General features: G+C 31.1%; 1 protein-coding gene across 7 annotated transcripts in view; it reads right to left on the reverse strand.

Annotated features, from left to right (window-relative positions):
• Positions 1-13,970, reverse strand: part of LOC149786506 (baculoviral IAP repeat-containing protein 8-like) — a 40,649-nt gene extending 26,679 nt beyond the window's left edge. For 3 of the 7 annotated variants that reach the window (XM_089976991.1, XM_089976990.1, XM_089976984.1), the window contains exons 1-2: positions 12,713-12,811; positions 10,665-10,713 (exon numbers count right to left, since the gene is read on the reverse strand). The gene's annotated coding sequence lies outside the window, so the exon portion shown is untranslated. Of the gene's footprint in view, positions 1-10,664; positions 10,714-12,712; positions 12,817-13,529; positions 13,680-13,852 lie in introns of those variants that run through there. The other 4 variants (XM_089976986.1, XM_089976988.1, XM_089976989.1 and 1 more) reach the window with 4 other exon arrangements.
• Positions 13,971-22,137: the final 8,167 nt, after the last annotated feature.

The following is a 22,137-nucleotide window of genomic DNA, read 5'->3' on the forward strand; positions in this document are numbered from 1 at the left end:
ATTATTTTTATTATGATATATTATTATAATTGTTGATGTTTCTATTATTATTACTGATTATGATATTATTATTATTGCTGTTGTTGTAGGTGTTGCACTTTAAAGTATTATTACTATTATTGTTAATTGCTCTATTATTATTGTTGTTGTTGCTGTTGTTGTTATTATTCTTATTGTTATTGTTGTTGTTATTAATATTATTATTATTATTATTATTATTATTATTTGTGAAAGAAAATGTACTTATTGTTTGCCTCACCCTCTATTGTCACTACATGCGTCTTTTAATCAAATTGATGGAGCTTATTTACAGGTTACAGATACAGGTTCATCTATCTTCTTCAGTGGTAATACTTTGTACTTTTACTGCATCACATTAGACAACGAGTCTTGACATCCATAGTTGTTAGCCTCAAAGCATCAATTTTCACTAGAACATTCAGGTAATTCGGAGTAGGAGAGATCGTAAACAGAGACAATTTCACACTATTTTGTCTTTTAATTACCCCTTTAAACCCAGCACGTATCGACACAAAATCAAGTGTGGCATAACAGGATGGGAAATCTTATAAGTATTGTTATGTGAAAATATAGGACTGAAAGGATTTAAAAATTACTTTGCCAATAAGATTCTATATTTCAAACTTAAGTATATATTCAGCTGTATTAGTTTAGAAACTGAGTTTCATAATACATCAATTACACATTTTGTATAATGGATGCTGAAGTCTCGCCACAGTTTCCACTCCACAAAGTTGCAAACACTATAATCAGCCATTATCAAACAATATATTGTCTTTAAAGTGTTTTTCACGCAATTAAAGTCAATCCCAACATTTTCGAGCAGATAACCTTTCTAGTAATTAGTATGAAATCAATCAACTACTCAGTACGATGTGGCGTGATTGTACGTTCTATTGTCATGATAGATCTTCTGCTATGTAATTTTACGTAGTAACAAACTTATTCGATCCTGTGAGTTCCTTACATTACTCAATTTGCTTAACAACCTCCAATACATATGACTTATATGGAACGATACTGAGTTAATATGATACTTACTGGTTGAGGCTCGTCTCGTAACTAAGTTTTACCACTTAGAATGCAGGAAATTGGTCAGACAGCTATATTATAAAATTTCTTTGTCTACACATTTTCGGTGCTTATCAGAGGCTCTAGTCTTGTAAGAGTTAGATCCCTTGTTATTGCTAAGCAAAGGGGTCTATAATCATCGTTTTCGTCATAAGGAAGTGATATTGCTACCTTATTCCATACCTTCGTCATAATTTGATTGTAACTATATTTTACGATAATTATTATTATTAATATTAGTAGTAGTAGTGGTAGAAGTAGTAGTAGTAGCAGTAGTAGTAGAAATAGTATTGTTGTTGTTGTTCTATTTATTGTAGCATAAATTATTAATACTCAGTATTTTCTTAGTTGTAGTTGTTGTAGTTTAAATTATTATTATTATTATAACTATTAATATTAATTTATTATTATTATTTTTATTATTAGTATTGCTGATTATGATGTTATTATTGTTATTGTTGTTGTGTATGTTGCTGTCTAAATTATTATTATTATAAATATTAATATTAATTTTATTATTATTATTATTATTATTATTATTATTGCTGATTATGATATTATTATTATTGTGATTATGATATTATTGATGTCATTGTTGTTGCATATGTTGCTGTCTAAATTATTATTATTATAATATTCTTTTTATTATTTTTATTATGATATATTATTATAATTGTTGATGTTTCTATTATTATTACTGATTATGATATTATTATTATTGCTGTTGTTGTAGGTGTTGCACTTTAAAGTATTATTACTATTATTGTTAATTGCTCTATTATTATTGTTGTTGTTGCTGTTGTTGTTATTATTCTTATTGTTATTGTTGTTGTTATTAATATTATTATTATTATTATTATTATTATTATTATTTGTGAAAGAAAATGTACTTATTGTTTGCCTCACCCTCTATTGTCACTACATGCGTCTTTTAATCAAATTGATGGAGCTTATTTACAGGTTACAGATACAGGTTCATCTATCTTCTTCAGTGGTAATACTTTGTACTTTTACTGCATCACATTAGACAACGAGTCTTGACATACATAGTTGTTAGACTCAAAGCATCAACAATTTTCACTAGAACATTCAGGTAATTCGGAGTAGGAGAGATCGTAAACAGAGACAATTTCACACTATTTTGTCTTTTAATTACCCCTTTAAACCCAGCACGTATCGACACAAAATCAAGTGTGGCATAACAGGATGGGAAATCTTATAAGTATTGTTATGTGAAAATATAGGACTGAAAGGATTTAAAAATTACTTTGCCAATAAGATTCTATATTTCAAACTTAAGTATATATTCAGCTGTATTAGTTTAGAAACTGAGTTTCATAATACATCAATTACACATTTTGTATAATGGATGCTGAAGTCTCGCCACAGTTTCCACTCCACAAAGTTGCAAACACTATAATCAGCCATTATCAAACAATATATTGTCTTTAAAGTGTTTTTCACGCAATTAAAGTCAATCCCAACATTTTCGAGCAGATAACCTTTCTAGTAATTAGTATGAAATCAATCAACTACTCAGTACGATGTGGCGTGATTGTACGTTCTATTGTCATGATAGATCTTCTGCTATGTAATTTTACGTAGTAACAAACTTATTCGATCCTGTGAGTTCCTTACATTACTCAATTTGCTTAACAACCTCCAATACATATGACTTATATGGAACGATACTGAGTTAATATGATACTTACTGGTTGAGGCTCGTCTCGTAACTAAGTTTTACCACTTAGAATGCAGGAAATTGGTCAGACAGCTATATTATAAAATTTCTTTGTCTACACATTTTCGGTGCTTATCAGAGGCTCTAGTCTTGTAAGAGTTAGATCCCTTGTTATTGCTAAGCAAAGGGGTCTATAATCATCGTTTTCGTCATAAGGAAGTGATATTGCTACCTTATTCCATACCTTCGTCATAATTTGATTGTAACTATATTTTACGATAATTATTATTATTAATATTAGTAGTAGTAGTGGTAGAAGTAGTAGTAGTAGCAGTAGTAGTAGAAATAGTATTGTTGTTGTTGTTCTATTTATTGTAGCATAAATTATTAATACTCAGTATTTTCTTAGTTGTAGTTGTTGTAGTTTAAATTATTATTATTATTATAACTATTAATATTAATTTATTATTATTATTTTTATTATTAGTATTGCTGATTATGATGTTATTATTGTTATTGTTGTTGTGTATGTTGCTGTCTAAATTATTATTATTATAAATATTAATATTAATTTTATTATTATTATTATTATTATTATTATTATTGCTGATTATGATATTATTATTATTGTGATTATGATATTATTGATGTCATTGTTGTTGCATATGTTGCTGTCTAAATTATTATTATTATAATATTCTTATTATTATTTTTATTATGATATATTATTATAATTGTTGATGTTTCTATTATTATTACTGATTATGATATTATTATTATTGCTGTTGTTGTAGGTGTTGCACTTTAAAGTATTATTACTATTATTGTTAATTGCTCTATTATTATTGTTGTTGTTGCTGTTGTTGTTATTATTCTTATTGTTATTGTTGTTGTTATTAATATTATTATTATTATTATTATTATTATTATTATTTGTGAAAGAAAATGTACTTATTGTTTGCCTCACCCTCTATTGTCACTACATGCGTCTTTTAATCAAATTGATGGAGCTTATTTACAGGTTACAGATACAGGTTCATCTATCTTCTTCAGTGGTAATACTTTGTACTTTTACTGCATCACATTAGACAACGAGTCTTGACATACATAGTTGTTAGACTCAAAGCATCAACAATTTTCACTAGAACATTCAGGTAATTCGGAGTAGGAGAGATCGTAAACAGAGACAATTTCACACTATTTTGTCTTTTAATTACCCCTTTAAACCCAGCACGTATCGACACAAAATCAAGTGTGGCATAACAGGATGGGAAATCTTATAAGTATTGTTATGTGAAAATATAGGACTGAAAGGATTTAAAAATTACTTTGCCAATAAGATTCTATATTTCAAACTTAAGTATATATTCAGCTGTATTAGTTTAGAAACTGAGTTTCATAATACATCAATTACACATTTTGTATAATGGATGCTGAAGTCTCGCCACAGTTTCCACTCCACAAAGTTGCAAACACTATAATCAGCCATTATCAAACAATATATTGTCTTTAAAGTGTTTTTCACGCAATTAAAGTCAATCCCAACATTTTCGAGCAGATAACCTTTCTAGTAATTAGTATGAAATCAATCAACTACTCAGTACGATGTGGCGTGATTGTACGTTCTATTGTCATGATAGATCTTCTGCTATGTAATTTTACGTAGTAACAAACTTATTCGATCCTGTGAGTTCCTTACATTACTCAATTTGCTTAACAACCTCCAATACATATGACTTATATGGAACGATACTGAGTTAATATGATACTTACTGGTTGAGGCTCGTCTCGTAACTAAGTTTTACCACTTAGAATGCAGGAAATTGGTCAGACAGCTATATTATAAAATTTCTTTGTCTACACATTTTCGGTGCTTATCAGAGGCTCTAGTCTTGTAAGAGTTAGATCCCTTGTTATTGCTAAGCAAAGGGGTCTATAATCATCGTTTTCGTCATAAGGAAGTGATATTGCTACCTTATTCCATACCTTCGTCATAATTTGATTGTAACTATATTTTACGATAATTATTATTATTAATATTAGTAGTAGTAGTGGTAGAAGTAGTAGTAGTAGCAGTAGTAGTAGAAATAGTATTGTTGTTGTTGTTCTATTTATTGTAGCATAAATTATTAATACTCAGTATTTTCTTAGTTGTAGTTGTTGTAGTTTAAATTATTATTATTATTATAACTATTAATATTAATTTATTATTATTATTTTTATTATTAGTATTGCTGATTATGATGTTATTATTGTTATTGTTGTTGTGTATGTTGCTGTCTAAATTATTATTATTATAAATATTAATATTAATTTTATTATTATTATTATTATTATTATTATTATTGCTGATTATGATATTATTATTATTGTGATTATGATATTATTGATGTCATTGTTGTTGCATATGTTGCTGTCTAAATTATTATTATTATAATATTTTTATTATTATTTTTATTATGATATATTATTATAATTGTTGATGTTTCTATTATTATTACTGATTATGATATTATTATTATTGCTGTTGTTGTAGGTGTTGCACTTTAAAGTATTATTACTATTATTGTTAATTGCTCTATTATTATTGTTGTTGTTGCTGTTGTTGTTATTATTCTTATTGTTATTGTTGTTGTTATTAATATTATTATTATTATTATTATTATTATTATTTGTGAAAGAAAATGTACTTATTGTTTGCCTCACCCTCTATTGTCACTACATGCGTCTTTTAATCAAATTGATGGAGCTTATTTACAGGTTACAGATACAGGTTCATCTATCTTCTTCAGTGGTAATACTTTGTACTTTTACTGCATCACATTAGACAACGAGTCTTGACATACATAGTTGTTAGACTCAAAGCATCAACAATTTTCACTGGAATATTCAGGTAATTTGGAGTAGGAGAGATCGTAAACAGAGACAATTTCACACTATTTTGTCTTTTAATTACCCCTTTAAACCCAGCACGTATCGACAAACACCAGACTAGTTTAATTAACATAATGATTAATTGCGACGAAATGATACAAAATGCGTCCAAATTCAAAACGATAGAAACACATAAAAGAAGAAGAAAGAAGGCAATCTGCAGAGCAGGTAGCATGCTCTTTTGAGTCGTCCGCCGAAAGTATCAAACTTATGTTAGATATAGTTATACTTGTAATTTAGTGTTCAAGAATGAATTTTGTGTACATGATGTCACAGGTCACACGACTTAAGTATCTATTTGCAATGTACTACTCAACTAAAGGAGCTTTGAAGGTCATACGAGGAAAATATAATTCCTATTCAGAAAAAGACTTTAAAAGTATACTATTTTGTGCACCGAAATGTTATACATCTGATTTTGTAAATCCTGATTGTTATTACATTAATGCTGTACATACCAGTTTCCAGTGTTTCACAAGCATGCTCGAAATAACAACAAACTTTGAGTTTAAGAATAAATAAACCAGGGTTTAAATATCTAGTTTGATATTAAAATATAATTCACTCGGGTTCCATTATAACTGTTAATGGTTATTTCAAGGCTTTCCAGGCAGATATCATGTTTCTGATTAGATCGGAATATAAATTTCAAATACCATGATAGAAAATGAATCTTTGGACCTATAACCTACTTTTCATATATTCAATGCTTAAATTACAAAGAACAAAAAAGTAAGTAATATTCAATGGATTTAACGAAGGAAGGCAATAAAGAAGAGAGAAAATGGGGAATCGGAAATGAAATACTGTTTACATTACATATTTTCGATGTAACATATCAATATTAAAAACAAAATATTTGCATTTCTACAATACAAATAAGACAGCATGTGGATGCCGGCACACTCATGTACAAAAGCATGCGCATACACATATGTACACAAAAGTATGCATATATATGCTAATCAAAACATATAGACATATGAGAGAGGGAGAGATGAGCTATTTTCTCAGAGTCAAGTTTTCATTCAGCAATCACATTAAAAAATATGACACTCACGTTATCAACTACTCCACATTCCTCGTCATTACTCAATTGCCATATAGTAAATATTTTTTTCCTTCACTTCTTGAATCTCCCATATCAGACATCTTTTCTTCAAATTTAAAATAAATTATCAAATCAAAGTAGAGCTATTGCAGACTTTGATGGGATTTCATTTTTCCTTCGAAAATTCATCCGCATCCTAACTCAGTTCATTTAAATTTGTTTGAGTACATTTTACAAATGTTCAATTTCCTTCAAGAATTCCTTTTCTTCTTTTGGCTTTCCCTTGTTGCTGTAAGAATGATGTTTTAACAAGAAGACGCTGATTTACAATTAAAGGCTTTCGAAAAATCATCCATACTATTATTATTAATAGTAGTAGTAACGGTAGTAGTAGAGGTATTATTAGTACTAGTAAGGTATATAGTAACTAATTTCTTCTAGATGTTTCATTAACTTTTCTACATATATTTTGTCTTTTAGCAATGAATTTTAAATTACATAAACTTTGTTGGTTTTTAAATTATGTAAATTGAAAGGTGCGTATCATCGTGTAAACGTCAGACCATTAACAGGGACATATGTGTGCATTTTAAATAATAATAAAACATAAACCCTCATTTTTATTGTGTAAAAGTCTAAACTTGTCTTTTCAGATGAAGTATACAGTCTAATCTGGGAGTTATATAGTCTCCACCGATCGAATTGGTGCAATTCTTTTCTTTTTTCAAATTCAGTACTCTGTCGCTTGCTTTCGGATTATTTATTGTTCTCTGACTATATACATCTATATAGCAAATCTTGATCCACGTACTAGTCTGCACAAATGAAAACATTAGGATTTTGGTACATTGTGATAACCGATTTACTAAATTGTAAAATGTCAGATAATCTTCATTTGGACAATACATACGTATAAACTTTATTATTCAACTGCCATATTAAAAAAATTGCACTTCCTTTGATATTCTTAAAGTATTGCCAAGCCACGACATTTGCTAGTACCGGAAATAAAGCAACATTTGTATCCCCACTCTGTTTCAACATATGGTTCGATTGTTCGTGTGAATTGAGTATTTAGTGGAAAAAAAGTAAATGGAACACGATTTCTTGCAAATTCAAATGCATCATTTTGTTTTTTCCTATCTCCTTTTCCCCGTTTGTATTTAAAGACAAAATACTAACTATTTTCACATAAGATTACAAAGAATCGTAAAATTCATACCAATATACCCATATAACCTAAATTGTAACATAGCGTGAAGGATCCCCTGAAAAAACAAGTAAATATCTTAAAATGTTTAAACATACTAAGCTAGTGAGACCTAAAGTAGTAAACATATAGACTACAGTAAAATATCAAATTTCATAGTCACGGTCAATGTACACTTCATGCACACAAATACACACATGCATCAACATGTACATATATATGCATGCACACACTCATATTGGTTTATGTTATACACATGTACATGTTTAAATACATGTATACATATGTACACATAGACAGCAATACAAACACATATACATACATATACATACACATACACATATATACATATACATATTGATTCGTGCTTATCCATCTAAGCAATAAATGTCGTCTATTATTATACTTCGTCGCAAGAGGAGAAGCATTCTAATACATTAGATCACTTGGAAATAACAGGTGTGCAATTAGAAATGTTTTCATTTGTTTCAGAATTTTGTGCTTAATTAAAACTGGAAAATTGAAAAAAGGAATTGCAGGTTTCATCAAAGAGCAGCTAATGAAAACTATGGCAATCAACATTAAAAATTGGTGTAGTTCGTAGTTATGCTAGAAACATGTGCGGGATTTATGTTCAGTATAAACTGCACATATTTTAACAGAATAAATAAGAATTAAAGAGAAAAGAATTGTATAAAAATGCATATAGAACCTAACAAGCATCTGGTGAATGTGAACCAAAGCACATAAATATGGCGATTAATGTTTGATCAGGCACAGTACCGTAACAAATATGTAGATATATTATGCAAGATTTCTGAAATATTGGACTTTTGAGAGTATTTTTCTCCAAACTTCATATGCTATACTCCCGCAACAATTATAAGGTAGCATGTGTACAAACTGATTTAATTATTGGATGGTTGATTGTGGACTTTACGGCGCACCATCAATATAAAGCTATATACCTTGAAGTTCAATTATTGAGAAATATGCATATCAAATTATCGTTTGCCGAGATATAATAATAATCTGATTCAACTGATTTTCTAAATATATGTTTGTATTTAAACAGAGAATAGAAGATGTGTTATTTACAATTTGGAGTCATAATCTCGAAAACAGATCAAAAATACTTTTACAAGCAAAACACGATTAGATACGAGTTTAGCCATGAGTTTTATCTAGATGAGCTACACAAAAAAGAACCAAAAGCATGCTAGTTGTCATATTATTAGCTACCGTAGACACCTATAAGTAGCTTGTTTGTGATAGCTTGTCTTTTTATAATAATTTGAAGAAATTAATATGAGATTCGAATCATTTAGTTTATATAATTTACATGAATTTGTAAACACATTTCTGTAATTTTCCTAATATGTATTAATATGTTGAAATCTTTCAGCATTAATTTGTCAAAGTATGTTTATGAAGCAAATACAACAATAAGTGTTTATTTCGTGTAATTCAGATGCTATTTGTTACATGTTGAAATATTAACCCATCCAAACTTATCGAGATATGTCAATTCATTAAGGTAATTAATATATATGTATGTGTTATATCATCTGCAATATTGATCACAAATTATAATGAATGAAGTAATGAGTGAAGTATACTGATTCTGGCCATAAAACCACCCATTATATCTATTTATAAGAATACATATGGAAATATACCAGACAGTTTGGCCGGGTAGCCCCCACTGCACCCAAGGGACAATAAATAAAGGTAGCCAACACATTTCCGATTCTGAAGGAATCTTTGTCCCTAATATATTATAGTAAAAACTCTGTCTTCATATTATAAAATATATTGTTAGCAATATATTCATATTATAATGGCATTAATCACTATAAGACTACAAAATCAGGTAGTTGTTATTATGCTTTATAGATCCTTACAAAGTGCACATATATTTGGTACAGACTTTGAATATATTAACCTTCTGAACATCTTGACCAATCGCATTGAAAGTTAATCAATATACCTCACACCAGTCAGGTTAAAAGAGCCATATTTGTTGATAGCTATACATAATCGAAACCATTCGAAACTTATTCACTGGATCGGACAGGACAATGAAAGCTCATATCCAACAGCGTTTATGTGACACAACCGCAAATTCACACAAATATTTTTCATGCCCGAAGGTCATTTTCTTCACGTCAGAAGGCCATTAAAGAGATGATCACAGAGTAAAAGTAATTCCTTTCACTAAGTGATAAGTTTGAAGAACATTACGCACTAAACAGCAGGATGCAATTCAAACTAGTAGCAATCCACGTAAGATATTATACTTACCTTGATCACAACGTGAATACAACTTCGGGTGGTTAGCTCTGCTTCTTAGCCGACTATTGATAATGCAATACCAAAATATTGCGATGGTACAATGGGAGCAAGAACACAGTGCTGCAACAACTAACTCACAGTATATCCATATATTCGATTATTAAACAATAATAGCTGCAAATTTCGCATCTAAGTCGTAAGTTAAGAACGTACTAATAATCTACACTTGTTGACCTATGGGCAAACAAATTCCGTATTAATCCATGCACATGCCAGCCTATAACCAGTATAAATTGCTGGGGTCAGAGTAAACTTGCATCTATTTTACAGTTTTCATTTGAGTTTAACACCATATTGAGTGGAAACCGTCTCGATTCTCAATTATTGTGAAAATGTCTTACCATCAATATTTCTCCTCCATTTTACAATGATCTCACAAAAGACCTGTTCCTGTCAAAAAAATTGTAAAATGCTAATTAACGCAAACGTTTCATAAATAAAATGAGAGATCCTCAGCCTATTTAGTTATGCTATAATTAGTCTTTTTTTGTTTCAACATTGCCTTAAAATGACTAGGTTATGGCTTTTTAACGTTGCTGCGCAGTAAATTCGCAGAAATATCTTAAAATGTCTTAAAATAATTGAAACACATTTGACAACCGTTTAGCCCAATATTATCATTTAAGACCGTTTGTAAGTTAGCACAGTTTGAGATAATGGGTTTAAAAAGAGAAATTTGTGATCGAAATATTTGAGCGTCAAAAGATTGACCGTTCTCAACTGCGATGTTATGTTAAACGACAAACCTGAACTGTTCGAATGTGTTTGTCTCATGCTCCCGAAATGAGTGAAAACTTATTTATCTATTGAAATCGACACCACTTGGAACATTTACATTTTTTAATTTCAACACTAATCGGCTTCGTCTCTATTTACGATCCACTGAAGGAAAGAATATTGATCTTGTACCGTATGTACATATTGTAGAGACATTTTCGATAGGCACAAACGCCCAGTAAGACCCAACATTAGAGTGCCACTACAGGAAACATGTGCAATTTACACATATAAAATACATCCTGACACCTTTTGCAGCCAAACCGATGTGATATCGAGTCTCAATTAAAAACTATTGTTTTAGATTACGTGCCTCCATTTCGAGTAATCTATCAGCACCAGTAAGACAAACTGCAACCGAAAGATTGTGCCATACATTAGCTGAAAATTACTAATGTCAAAGACGTTCACAAAAGATTCGCAAGTACAGTGAATGGACAATAAACGCATCCACTGATAATAACCACAATATGTGCCAAATATTGCACAAACCGTCAATAACTGCTATCTTAAAATTCCGTTATGCTCTGCATACATTTTTCTACAATCAAAACAGTAACTCCTCTTACGTTGTTTCTATACCATTGCTATCGTTAGTATGCTTAGCTGTAGACGATGGCCTTTATTACGAGGTTTAACAAACATTCTTCAAAATTGGAGCCTTACAAGATTATATGGCCTGATGTCAGCTGCATGGCAAATGGATAATAAATAACACTGACAAAAACTGAGTTAACAGAGTAATTAGCACATTAGAACATTATCAGATTATGGCTACAACATGAAACAGGCGTTATGGTGATCCACTAAAAGCCGAGAGTCGAGTCACATTCAAATTTTACTATCATACACTATCTCCAAGTTCACCTTTAAAAGGGCAGATTCTCTAATATTGTCATTGTACATATCATAGCCATAATGTTACATGTGTTTCACTGCAATTCACCAAAAACTGCAAGACTAGTTTCATTGACAATATTATGTTTACGGACAGTAGTACGTTCATAGATCTACAGAAGGGATACAAACAACACCAACATAAGGTATTTTCTTCCATTTCCACGTTAATTGATGTTTATATTCGACAATCCAGAAGGATCGTGGTGACCATACATCATTAACTGTTTGCTACATTTGACACTTAGAATTCATATTCCATCGATACAAAATCCTCTCGTCATTCAGTGAGGTGTTTTTCACTTTCAAACATTCAACAAGTGAAACTACAAAGTTCTTCTCAGTTCTTTTACACATCGTCAGATCGGAAATAAAATCCATACTTATAACATTTTAATAATTTTTGTGTGATTTTAATCCCTGTGCGAGTGAGACTTTGATGTCACTTCCGGAAACATTCATATACGATAAAGGAGCGGTCGAAATGATCTACAAAGCCTAATATATTTATCATACTAAACTCAGAAACTCAAGTTTTTTAAGAACTTTTATCTTACAGTTTCGTATATCTAACTTTGAAAATACATCGAAATAAATGCAGTCTAAAATATATATGTATCTGTAAATTCTGTGTTGTGTTTTAAATAACTTTTGAATACATTCCCTAGGATTCCACTGATTAGAATCGAGCCATATGAATCTTATATTTTCTCACTTTAGTTAATGTTCCCGTGTCCTTGGTGAAAGACGGCTTTGCTCACAAACAGTACAACATTTGCCTTCCGAGCGCATGTGATTTTGCCTTTATCTGTTTTGCAATTGATCAATCATTGGCTGCTACTTACATGCGCACTGAAACCCACTCATTGAATTATTATATATTTAATGAGTTAGATTCGCTGAGCAGTAACAGCACAAGACTGTGGACGTACTGTTAATGAAACGTTGTGTATCCATCATTATCGGACTTGTATTCCGTGCTAAATGATTTGAAGAGTGGCTTTCTTTTAGTAACAAAGTTAACGTATGCAACCTATTTGAAGTAACATAAAGCTGGCGGGTCGAAAGGTACCAAATAATATCGCCTGAACTACTTGTTCTAGCTTTAAATAGTACAGCGTATAACATTTAACTAAATGTTTCTAGACAACGGTAAATTACATTGTTATTACACAGTTTTTCGAAATTACTATCAATATATGTGACCATACTTCTGTACTGCATATGTGTGAACATGCATACTGACAATTGTACATGACTGAAAATACCGACAAATGTTTAGCAATTTAACAATTTATCATTCTCACGTTGGACTGGGTGGAGAACTACAAATTAAGTCGAAAAATGCAAAGATGCCCTTCTTTGCTGAATATCCCTAGATTTATTCGATTGCAATTTTGGCTGACTTAGAGACTCCTCGTGTATCCAGAAGTATGTTTACCAAAACGTACAGGACGCTTTTGTAATTACAACAAAAGGCAGACATCATGTTATATTGAATAGGTGAAACTATTTAAATGTATACGTCTTACCTGTCTTTGTGCAACCCTGTGCCATTTGGATTGAAATATTTTACATGGTCTGTATGTTATATAAATTTATATAATTCATACTGATCTGATATATACAAAATCTGAAGACAAATTCTCCTTTACGCTGTGACAGACACCACTCTTCTAAAGTTAATCAGATCTATCAAGCTTATTATGTTCTACGGTCACATATGTCGAAACAGCAAACCAACCCTCTGGTCTAACAGAAAGAAGTATATGCAAAGTCGATATAAATCATTTCTGTCTGCTTCTATAAATAGAATCCTAGCAAAATATATCGATAAATGCAAAAATTTACTTACGACTTAGTACACTGCTACTCCACGTATTTACTGTATGTAAAGGGAAATATCGCTTAGTTTTACATTACTACCTTATCTATATGTAACTACACACTTAGTATATATAGGACAAGTTTAACCGCCACAATCAATAAAGATATAGCCTTGGAAAATATCATACGTATACGGGCATCGAAGCGCTATACATTTATCATGTCGTTTGATGTTATAAATCATGACATTCATTATTCATTATTCCTGGCCAGCAGGAGGATACGTTAAATTTTGATAACTATACATCATTGAGAATATTAAATCAAAATAATAAAAACACAAAGTATTTTTTTTCTAAACCAATACCATAACATATAGTATGTAAACTAAACATATAAAAGAAATTCAAATAAGATACAAGAGTAAAAGAGCAATATTTAAGACCACCCAATGTTTCGTAAAAGCTTCTCTACGACCCGAAAAGTTTGATTCACATATACAGACACGGAGAATTGCATTAAAATATAAATATTATGCAACGGGGGTTACAACGAGATATCTAACAACCTAAGAAATAATGAATGCATTCGTCTTATGTTTATTTTATTGTTGTTCGGTCAAATGTCAGAGTTATCACATGATGAAAGCTTGCATGTAACTTTGAGAATGTTTAGACACAGTTACCGACTAATAGGTACAGCCCAAGTTGTAGGTATACTTGATACAGATTATCACAAATATGCATAATTCTTTAATAGCCATTTGTCTATCTTACTCAGTAAATAGTAAGTACATTGTAGTTATTTATGAAGTGATTGGCGTTATATGATAAAGATTTTCAGGAATATCAGGAAATGTATGACCTATGTGATAGCATAGTTTGTTATTCACATATGTTATATAGTTCAATTTATTCTGAACTACCAGCGACATCCTAGTGGAAAGTCGGTGATCCTTGAGCTAATGAGAACGTAAAGTAAATGTTACATATGTTATATTCCTTTAACGGAATGAAGACTTTAACTATTGTTGTGTATTATATATGTGTATTTTATATTTGTAATCTCATCTTGAAGTGATAACAACAAAACGACACGGCTGTCTCTCATAACTGATATTTTAACATTTCTTGTCTTCCAGTTTGTTTAAAAACATATAAGATTAATTAATAACGTATTTCTAATGCCCAATTTGTCTCTAAATATTGCCAGATTTAGCTCCGAACCTTGAATTTATTAGAGTCCATTCAGATACAAAAGTCCCTGAAAGTAGTTAAAATGTAACCGCATTTGCAGTAAAGTCCACTATCATTTTTTTCGAGAGAGAAATTGAATTCAGTTTCATTTTTTAAAAATATGTGTTTCTTAAATATCACAAAAATTGCACTTTATGAAGATTCCATGAAAGCAATAATTGTCAAATATAGGTTAGGACGATTGCAGTTAGTGCAGCTAGGAGATCAATCATTATATATGTCAATAACATTATCATTGAATGTTCTCTGTAGTTCTATGTTATTCTTTTCATACACTTGGTCAAATATCATTTATCTGTGCTATGACTATAAAGTCTAGTGGCTAATGCTAGTATTAAACAAACGTGGAACGAAAAACTATACGGCTGATTAATGAGCATATATGAAGGAACTGAAACTATTCTGCGAACTCCTAATCCTATAGCTTTGTTTGATAAATACCAAACAATGGTCAACAGTTTTTAAATATAGGTCATGTACAATGATGATTAATCAAACCTTGTTTAAAGGTTCAGGACGAACCACTGCATTACCACGAAAAAGGAGGTAAATCACCACCAAAGTACTATCCAGGTAAAACGGAAAATATGGTGAAACTCTATAATTAAATAAATGTAAGTAGTAGCTTCCTTACGTTTATTGGCGTGACGAAATAAGTGATAGTAATCAAGACGAATGAACCAGTAGAGCAGCACGTGAACTTAATATATCATTACCATGCAGATCAAAGCGGATAAATCAAAAGGTTTATTTACTCCGCGCAAAGAAAGAAAATGAGCTGGTTATGCAAATACCATCAACCATGCTGAATCGGAGATAGAATACATAAACGTTGATGAGCATGTAAAACAGATGGAACAATTTAAAAACACACACGAAAAGTGAGATACAAATAAATGGCTGTATTGTACGAACATTTGGAAAGTAAAAATAAAAAGGCGCAAGAAGATGGACTTCGGATAGAGGTGGAGAGTAGCTTTATAGAAAACGTTGACAAGAGGTAACTCAAATATTATTGAAAAATCACCATTATCAGCAACAATGCTATGATTCTTCAAAGATAAATAAATATCAATGACTGCTGTATTAATAGAGATACTACTGATCACATCATCTACTGATCGGATCATTGTACATTTAGTAAACTCTAATATTACTATTAATCTATTAAGTTGGTTATTCAAAAGTGCTGGTGAAATTAGTCATGTTTCTACCTAATCAGATCGTATTAGAAATGTTGGCACTAGTAGATGTGTTATTTGTGTATATTGATCAAAGGTTAGAGCTTTTTAAGTGTAAACTAGAACAGTCATACGCCCAATACTATAAATTTTAACTGAGCTATTTGTGTGAAATTAATCCCTTTAGAAATAAAATGAATTAATCTGTCAATCATTCTTTTGACGTTCTAAATGTTTATGACTACCGCCTGTCATCATTTATTGTGTGAACATTTTTTCATGAAATGGGATTATCATTTAGAGAAAAAGAACATTTTTGAGACATATCTCTAATTCAATGACACATAAGGCATTGTTTGCTACGATAGAAGTGTATATACACAGTCTAATGCGCTTTTGCCACCCATCATTTCAATAAGGTGTTAGAATAACAAAAAAGAGACATTGGTGACCAATCCGACACATATACATCTATTCAAAACAATAATTGCACAAAATATTATACAAGTATGCGCATCATATGTAAACTAAATAATGAGTCATTCACACAAATATTTACAAAGCACATGCTTATACAAGTACACCCATGTATCACACGGTACACGTTAAGCATGCAATTGTACTCGACATAAAAACACCGAATTAACTGAAATATAAAAGTTTGAATAAATTCACATTTTACGCCTTTGTAGTATTACGAATGATATTTGCGGGATCAATGGTAAGGAGTATGAATCTAGTTTTGAAGATTAAAGATAATATATGCAGAATAATGCCCCATTTGATGCAACCGTTAATACGTTTTGCTGAAATACCAAATAGAACAATAATAGAAGATTGGAATGGATGCATATGGTATAGGATGTTCCTTTTAGGTTTAATACCAGGTCTTTTGTTTATACCTCATGTTATCGTTTTCGGAAGACTTCGAACTTTTATATATTTCGACGGATCGCCACTTGAAGGAGTCATAATTCCTAAATCTCATATATCAGTAATACAAAATGGTCTCATACTGTTGTCAAGCGATTAATATGTCCCACGAGTCATGAAATATATTGCCAAAATAAAAATTTGATCACCTATAACCTGTCTCTGCACAATCATCGCGCTGTCAATATTTGCTTTAATTATTTGTGTAGTCCTGAGAATGAGTCAAGTGTTTATGAGTCAATGAATACACGTTTGGGTAGTATAATGGCAGCTTATTACTATTACAATTATATATATATATATATATATATATATATATATATATATATATATATATATATATATATGTATATGTATATATATATATATATATATATATATATATATATATATACGGCCGTTGCCAATACAGTTCACACTGTTTAAATGCACACCACGGTAACCACTAGCGTTTGTAGACATTCTTATGCCAGTAGTGACTCATGAACAAACGACTTATACCTTGCCTGAGAATCTTCTAAATAAAACAGAACGTATGAATTAACGCGAATAGTATATGCATCTTTGATAGCCATGGCGCCGATATGTTAACCATATCTAAAATTTGGCGGTTCGAGCAGGTATCTTAGTGATATGTCATTGCAAGAGTCATTGGATTTCGTGATATGGATCCCTTAGTATGTAATGCTAATTAAACAAATAGCGGTGCATTGTAGATCGGCCAAAAATGGTGGAGGCAATCGACTTCAAAAGGGTACATTGTAAGTTTAACATTGAATGCATGACTATGTACCAGACATAACTCATTACTTGTGTATTTGAGTGAAATGTTTTGGTACAAACACGGATCGCTGTGAATACATGCTATTTGAAGAGTCCATTCGAGTTGTGTGCTCCCGTTGTCTCGAGCATGTAGGAACAGTGCTTAAACTGGAACAATTTAAATTTGATTTGATGCGGTGGCTTGCCGCCGCAACCAAATAAATTCACAGACCCGAAGCACAGACGTATTTGCTCGATCCGCCAAGCTGTACGTATCGGATTGTGTGCTATAGCACTTAGTTTGTTACGGTTAATTCGTATAACAAATTATTCTACTCAAGACCAGACTGTGATAAATATGTTTATTCATAACTCATATTCAGTCATTGCATCCAATGGCCAAAAATCACAGACGAGGAAATAAAAGTGCAGTACAAACAGGTAGAATGTCGATGCCTCAACGGCTGAATAGCTACCACAAATATTGCATAGCCTGGTTAAATATATACAAGAGAGAAACAAAATAGACTGTAAAGATAACGATCGTTTAGGAAGACAAATTATACGAGCCTAAAAACCAAACAATTACAGACACAATTGTTGTCAAAAAGGGAAATAATATACAATAACTATTCAAACAATACTATCGAGTAAACAATGTCGGTGATTAAAAATTCCAAACACTATTCAAATTTTGCGTGAGAGGAAATCTGGGAACGAAACTGCTCTTGGTTGAATCACTGATAAAAGAAAACAAATAAGAATGGGTTTCATTGTCGACACAATTGTTAACTACTATCTTAACATGGTCGATTATATGTATGTATGTATGTATGTATGTTTGCTTGTATGTATGTATGTGTGTGTATGTGTGTATGCATGTATGCCTTATTTTAAGTGCCCCAAGTACTCTGTATAACACTGTATACACATAATGTAAGCATTTTTCACAATTACAATATTGTAAAATCGTGTTATGTGATCAAATATAATTGTACTAAACAATGCTTCCTTGGCCGTTATTCAATGGATACAGTGACACATGTTTCTGTACTCATGCTATATGTTACTACAATATATTACCAGTCAGTCTCGCAAGTATAATCATAATTCACATATTACATACGAAAGTTATTCCTAGATGGTATGTTTTGTGCAAAGTGGATACTATGTAAGCATACTTTAAACTGTTTGAAATAAATATAGTTTGAACTAGGCAATGAAATGATGATTATAGTGACCAACTATTCACACCAGGATATTCTGCATTTTGTCCGCTTTTTCCTCTTTTCTAATAAACCCTTGCAAAAATGTCATTCTCAAAGACGTCTTATTCAATATGTACTGGTATCATAGATGATTGTTGTGACGATTCTGTTTATTGTAAAAGTTACAAACAATCAAAGTTAATCTAAGTATTTTAGGAAACATGTATGTATGTATGTATGTATGTATATGTGTATGTATGTATGTATGTATGTATGTAAGTATGTGTGTTTCACTTCACAATAATTGATATATGTTTTGATGTTTGTTTTGGGGTTTTTGGGGTTCTTTTTAAAATTAAATATTCGTTTCTCGTCCAGACACTCTCGCGCTTGTGGTTTTGCTCTTGATATTCCATTTCTCAACGCCAACTAAAGTATGCGGATGTTGTCTACTTATTCAGTTTCGGTGACTATCCTAGGACTTTCAAACATGTACAAATCTTGGTTGGGATTGAGCATTCGGCGAAATCTGTGGCTTCTATTTGAAATATTTCCGGGTTTTTGGAAGTTTGCGACCTAGAGCATTTATGGTACCAATGTGATTTGGCATGACATTTTCTAGTGGCATTTTTTTGGTCAATGAAAGTTGCCCATCTTTTCAATTTGTAAAATAACCAATCCCTCTACCTCACTCTAACTGCATCTTGGCACCTTGACGCGTCAGTTGCGGGGAAAATAACTAGAAATCGTTTTCCCGAATGATCATTTCAATTACGTTTGAAAGTTTTATTTAATGTGTTAATGCAAGGTAACCCAATGCCTTTTCAAAATAACATAATGCACAAACTTTTGTTTATATTCAAGAAGAGTAGAAACACACGGGCTTATTTTGTGTTTGCCATATTAAAAAGTGCTTTGATGATTATTCGCATTCCTTAGATCAGAAATACGCTGGAGAATTTCCTTTAAGCGCATTAACTGGTTTATGATTTTAGATAAAGTCCAATATGAGTACCTGAGCGAAAATAATGGAATTCCTATCTCGTCTTGTGCTGAGTACGAATAAATAGGAAAAGCAATCTTATGCTTATGAAAACGTCTGTTTTATAAAAAATAAAGGTTGAAATGAGGCGGGGAATAGTGAGTTTCTCAACATTTCTTCCATATTTGACTCAAATACAAGGGAAAGAAACACAGCTGTATACAATAGGTTTACATGAAATTATCACTGTTTATTACAATCAAATAGATGGACTCCCCATTTATTCATTTTCGTTAGATTAATGAAATAATAATTGCTAAAATTGATTTGTATACGTCCGTCCTATAGAATAAAACTTGAACATATTTGTTAAAGTCGTCCTGTGAGCGGCAAAATAAGAACATATATACCAAATTGGAAGGTGCAGTATAAAATACATGTTTTAGAATTGTACTTATAGTCAAACACTCACATCGAAATTTGGTTTGAAAAATAGAGCTATGGTACAACCTAGGCCACTATATTTGGTTTTGTTTCGTTTATGTGGGATTTATTGGCACGTCTAACACAATACGGGCCATATCATACCTAGGAAGATCTTAGTTTGTACATAACGTGTTTACTCAGTGTTAATTACTTTTGCCCTGTCAACGTTTGTAAAACCAGCGGAACGATAAATGTATCTATTCATAAAAAAAATGTCCCCATCGCAGAATCGAGATTTTACTTATATGTATTAGGTGCTGAAGTTAAAAAATGTACCAGGGGCATGTTTGCGTTTCAAAACACACTAATCAACACTTTCGCTTCAAGTATTGACACTAAAAGCGAGTAAGGTATATTGCCAGATCAAATATCTCAATGCTGATGGTTTCGTCCAATTTTCAATGGCAAGCAAGAAAACCTTTGCCGACAGACGAAATGATTTTCAAAATATTTAAGAACTTGTAAACACGTGTCACATGCATAAATGATATACAAGCTGAAAGTATAAACAACTGCATTAAACAGTACATAAACAAAATCTTCTATGACGTTTGGTGGTTTTACAATAAACTCGTCCGACTTGATTTTTGAGGAAATGTGATTGATAAAACAAATTGTTTTCAGGACTTTTATAAATACTTCACATAACTATTCCAGTTTTACCTTTTCACTTGTATTTTTTAATATCTCCTATATACGTATATTTAAAAGGGTTGATCTGTCTTGTCTTTGTTTTGTTGTAATTATACTTTCGGGTGTAATTAGTTATATTTCTACTTAATTTACTTTAATTTGAAACGGTACCATGTAAATGTTATTCAAATTTTGCAGAGAAAATATAAACTAGAGATTTTAGAAATTATAATAAAAGTAATGTAATAGTCTTCATAAAATGTTTAAAAAGGTATTTTCTTGAAGTGTTTGTCAGAGATAAAAGCCTTCCAAATAAGCTCTCAAAGTTAGAGCATGATATGGTTCACGAAGATCGTAGGTTTCATGCTGCTTCACCCTGTAATACATCCATAATTGGAATGCAGTCACTGTAGACTTTCTAAGCTAACTGCTAAAAGCCGCTTCTAGAAACTGTGGCATTATAAGTGTGTATAAATAATATTTGAAGGAATTACATCAGACCTATGTATACTGTAATGTCCTAAACTACGTGACACAGCATAACAAATTTCAAGCCGTAAAATTGATTATACCCTTCTAAAAATACATTTGCGTTGGCTTTATTTTGGTTAGCCAATGAAAAGATAATACATGATCTAACTAAATGCTAACTTTATCAAATTTAACATGACTGACAATGATAAAAATCTGTTGTATCACGGCAAAATTCCCAGAGGTAGCTCTTACATCGGCTATAAATGTGTTCTCCAAATGTTTTCATAAATATAGTAACCTGTTACAACGTGTCCAGATCGATAATGTATAGCATTAGATAGGTAGATAGATAGATAGATAGATATGTACACATATATGACAACAATATAACCAAGTGT

The sequence above is a fragment of the Sinohyriopsis cumingii genome, chromosome 12 (genome assembly GCF_028554795.1).
Source record: "Sinohyriopsis cumingii isolate HCF-2022 chromosome 12, ASM2855479v2, whole genome shotgun sequence".
Classification (NCBI taxonomy): domain Eukaryota; kingdom Metazoa; phylum Mollusca; class Bivalvia; order Unionida; family Unionidae; genus Sinohyriopsis; species Sinohyriopsis cumingii.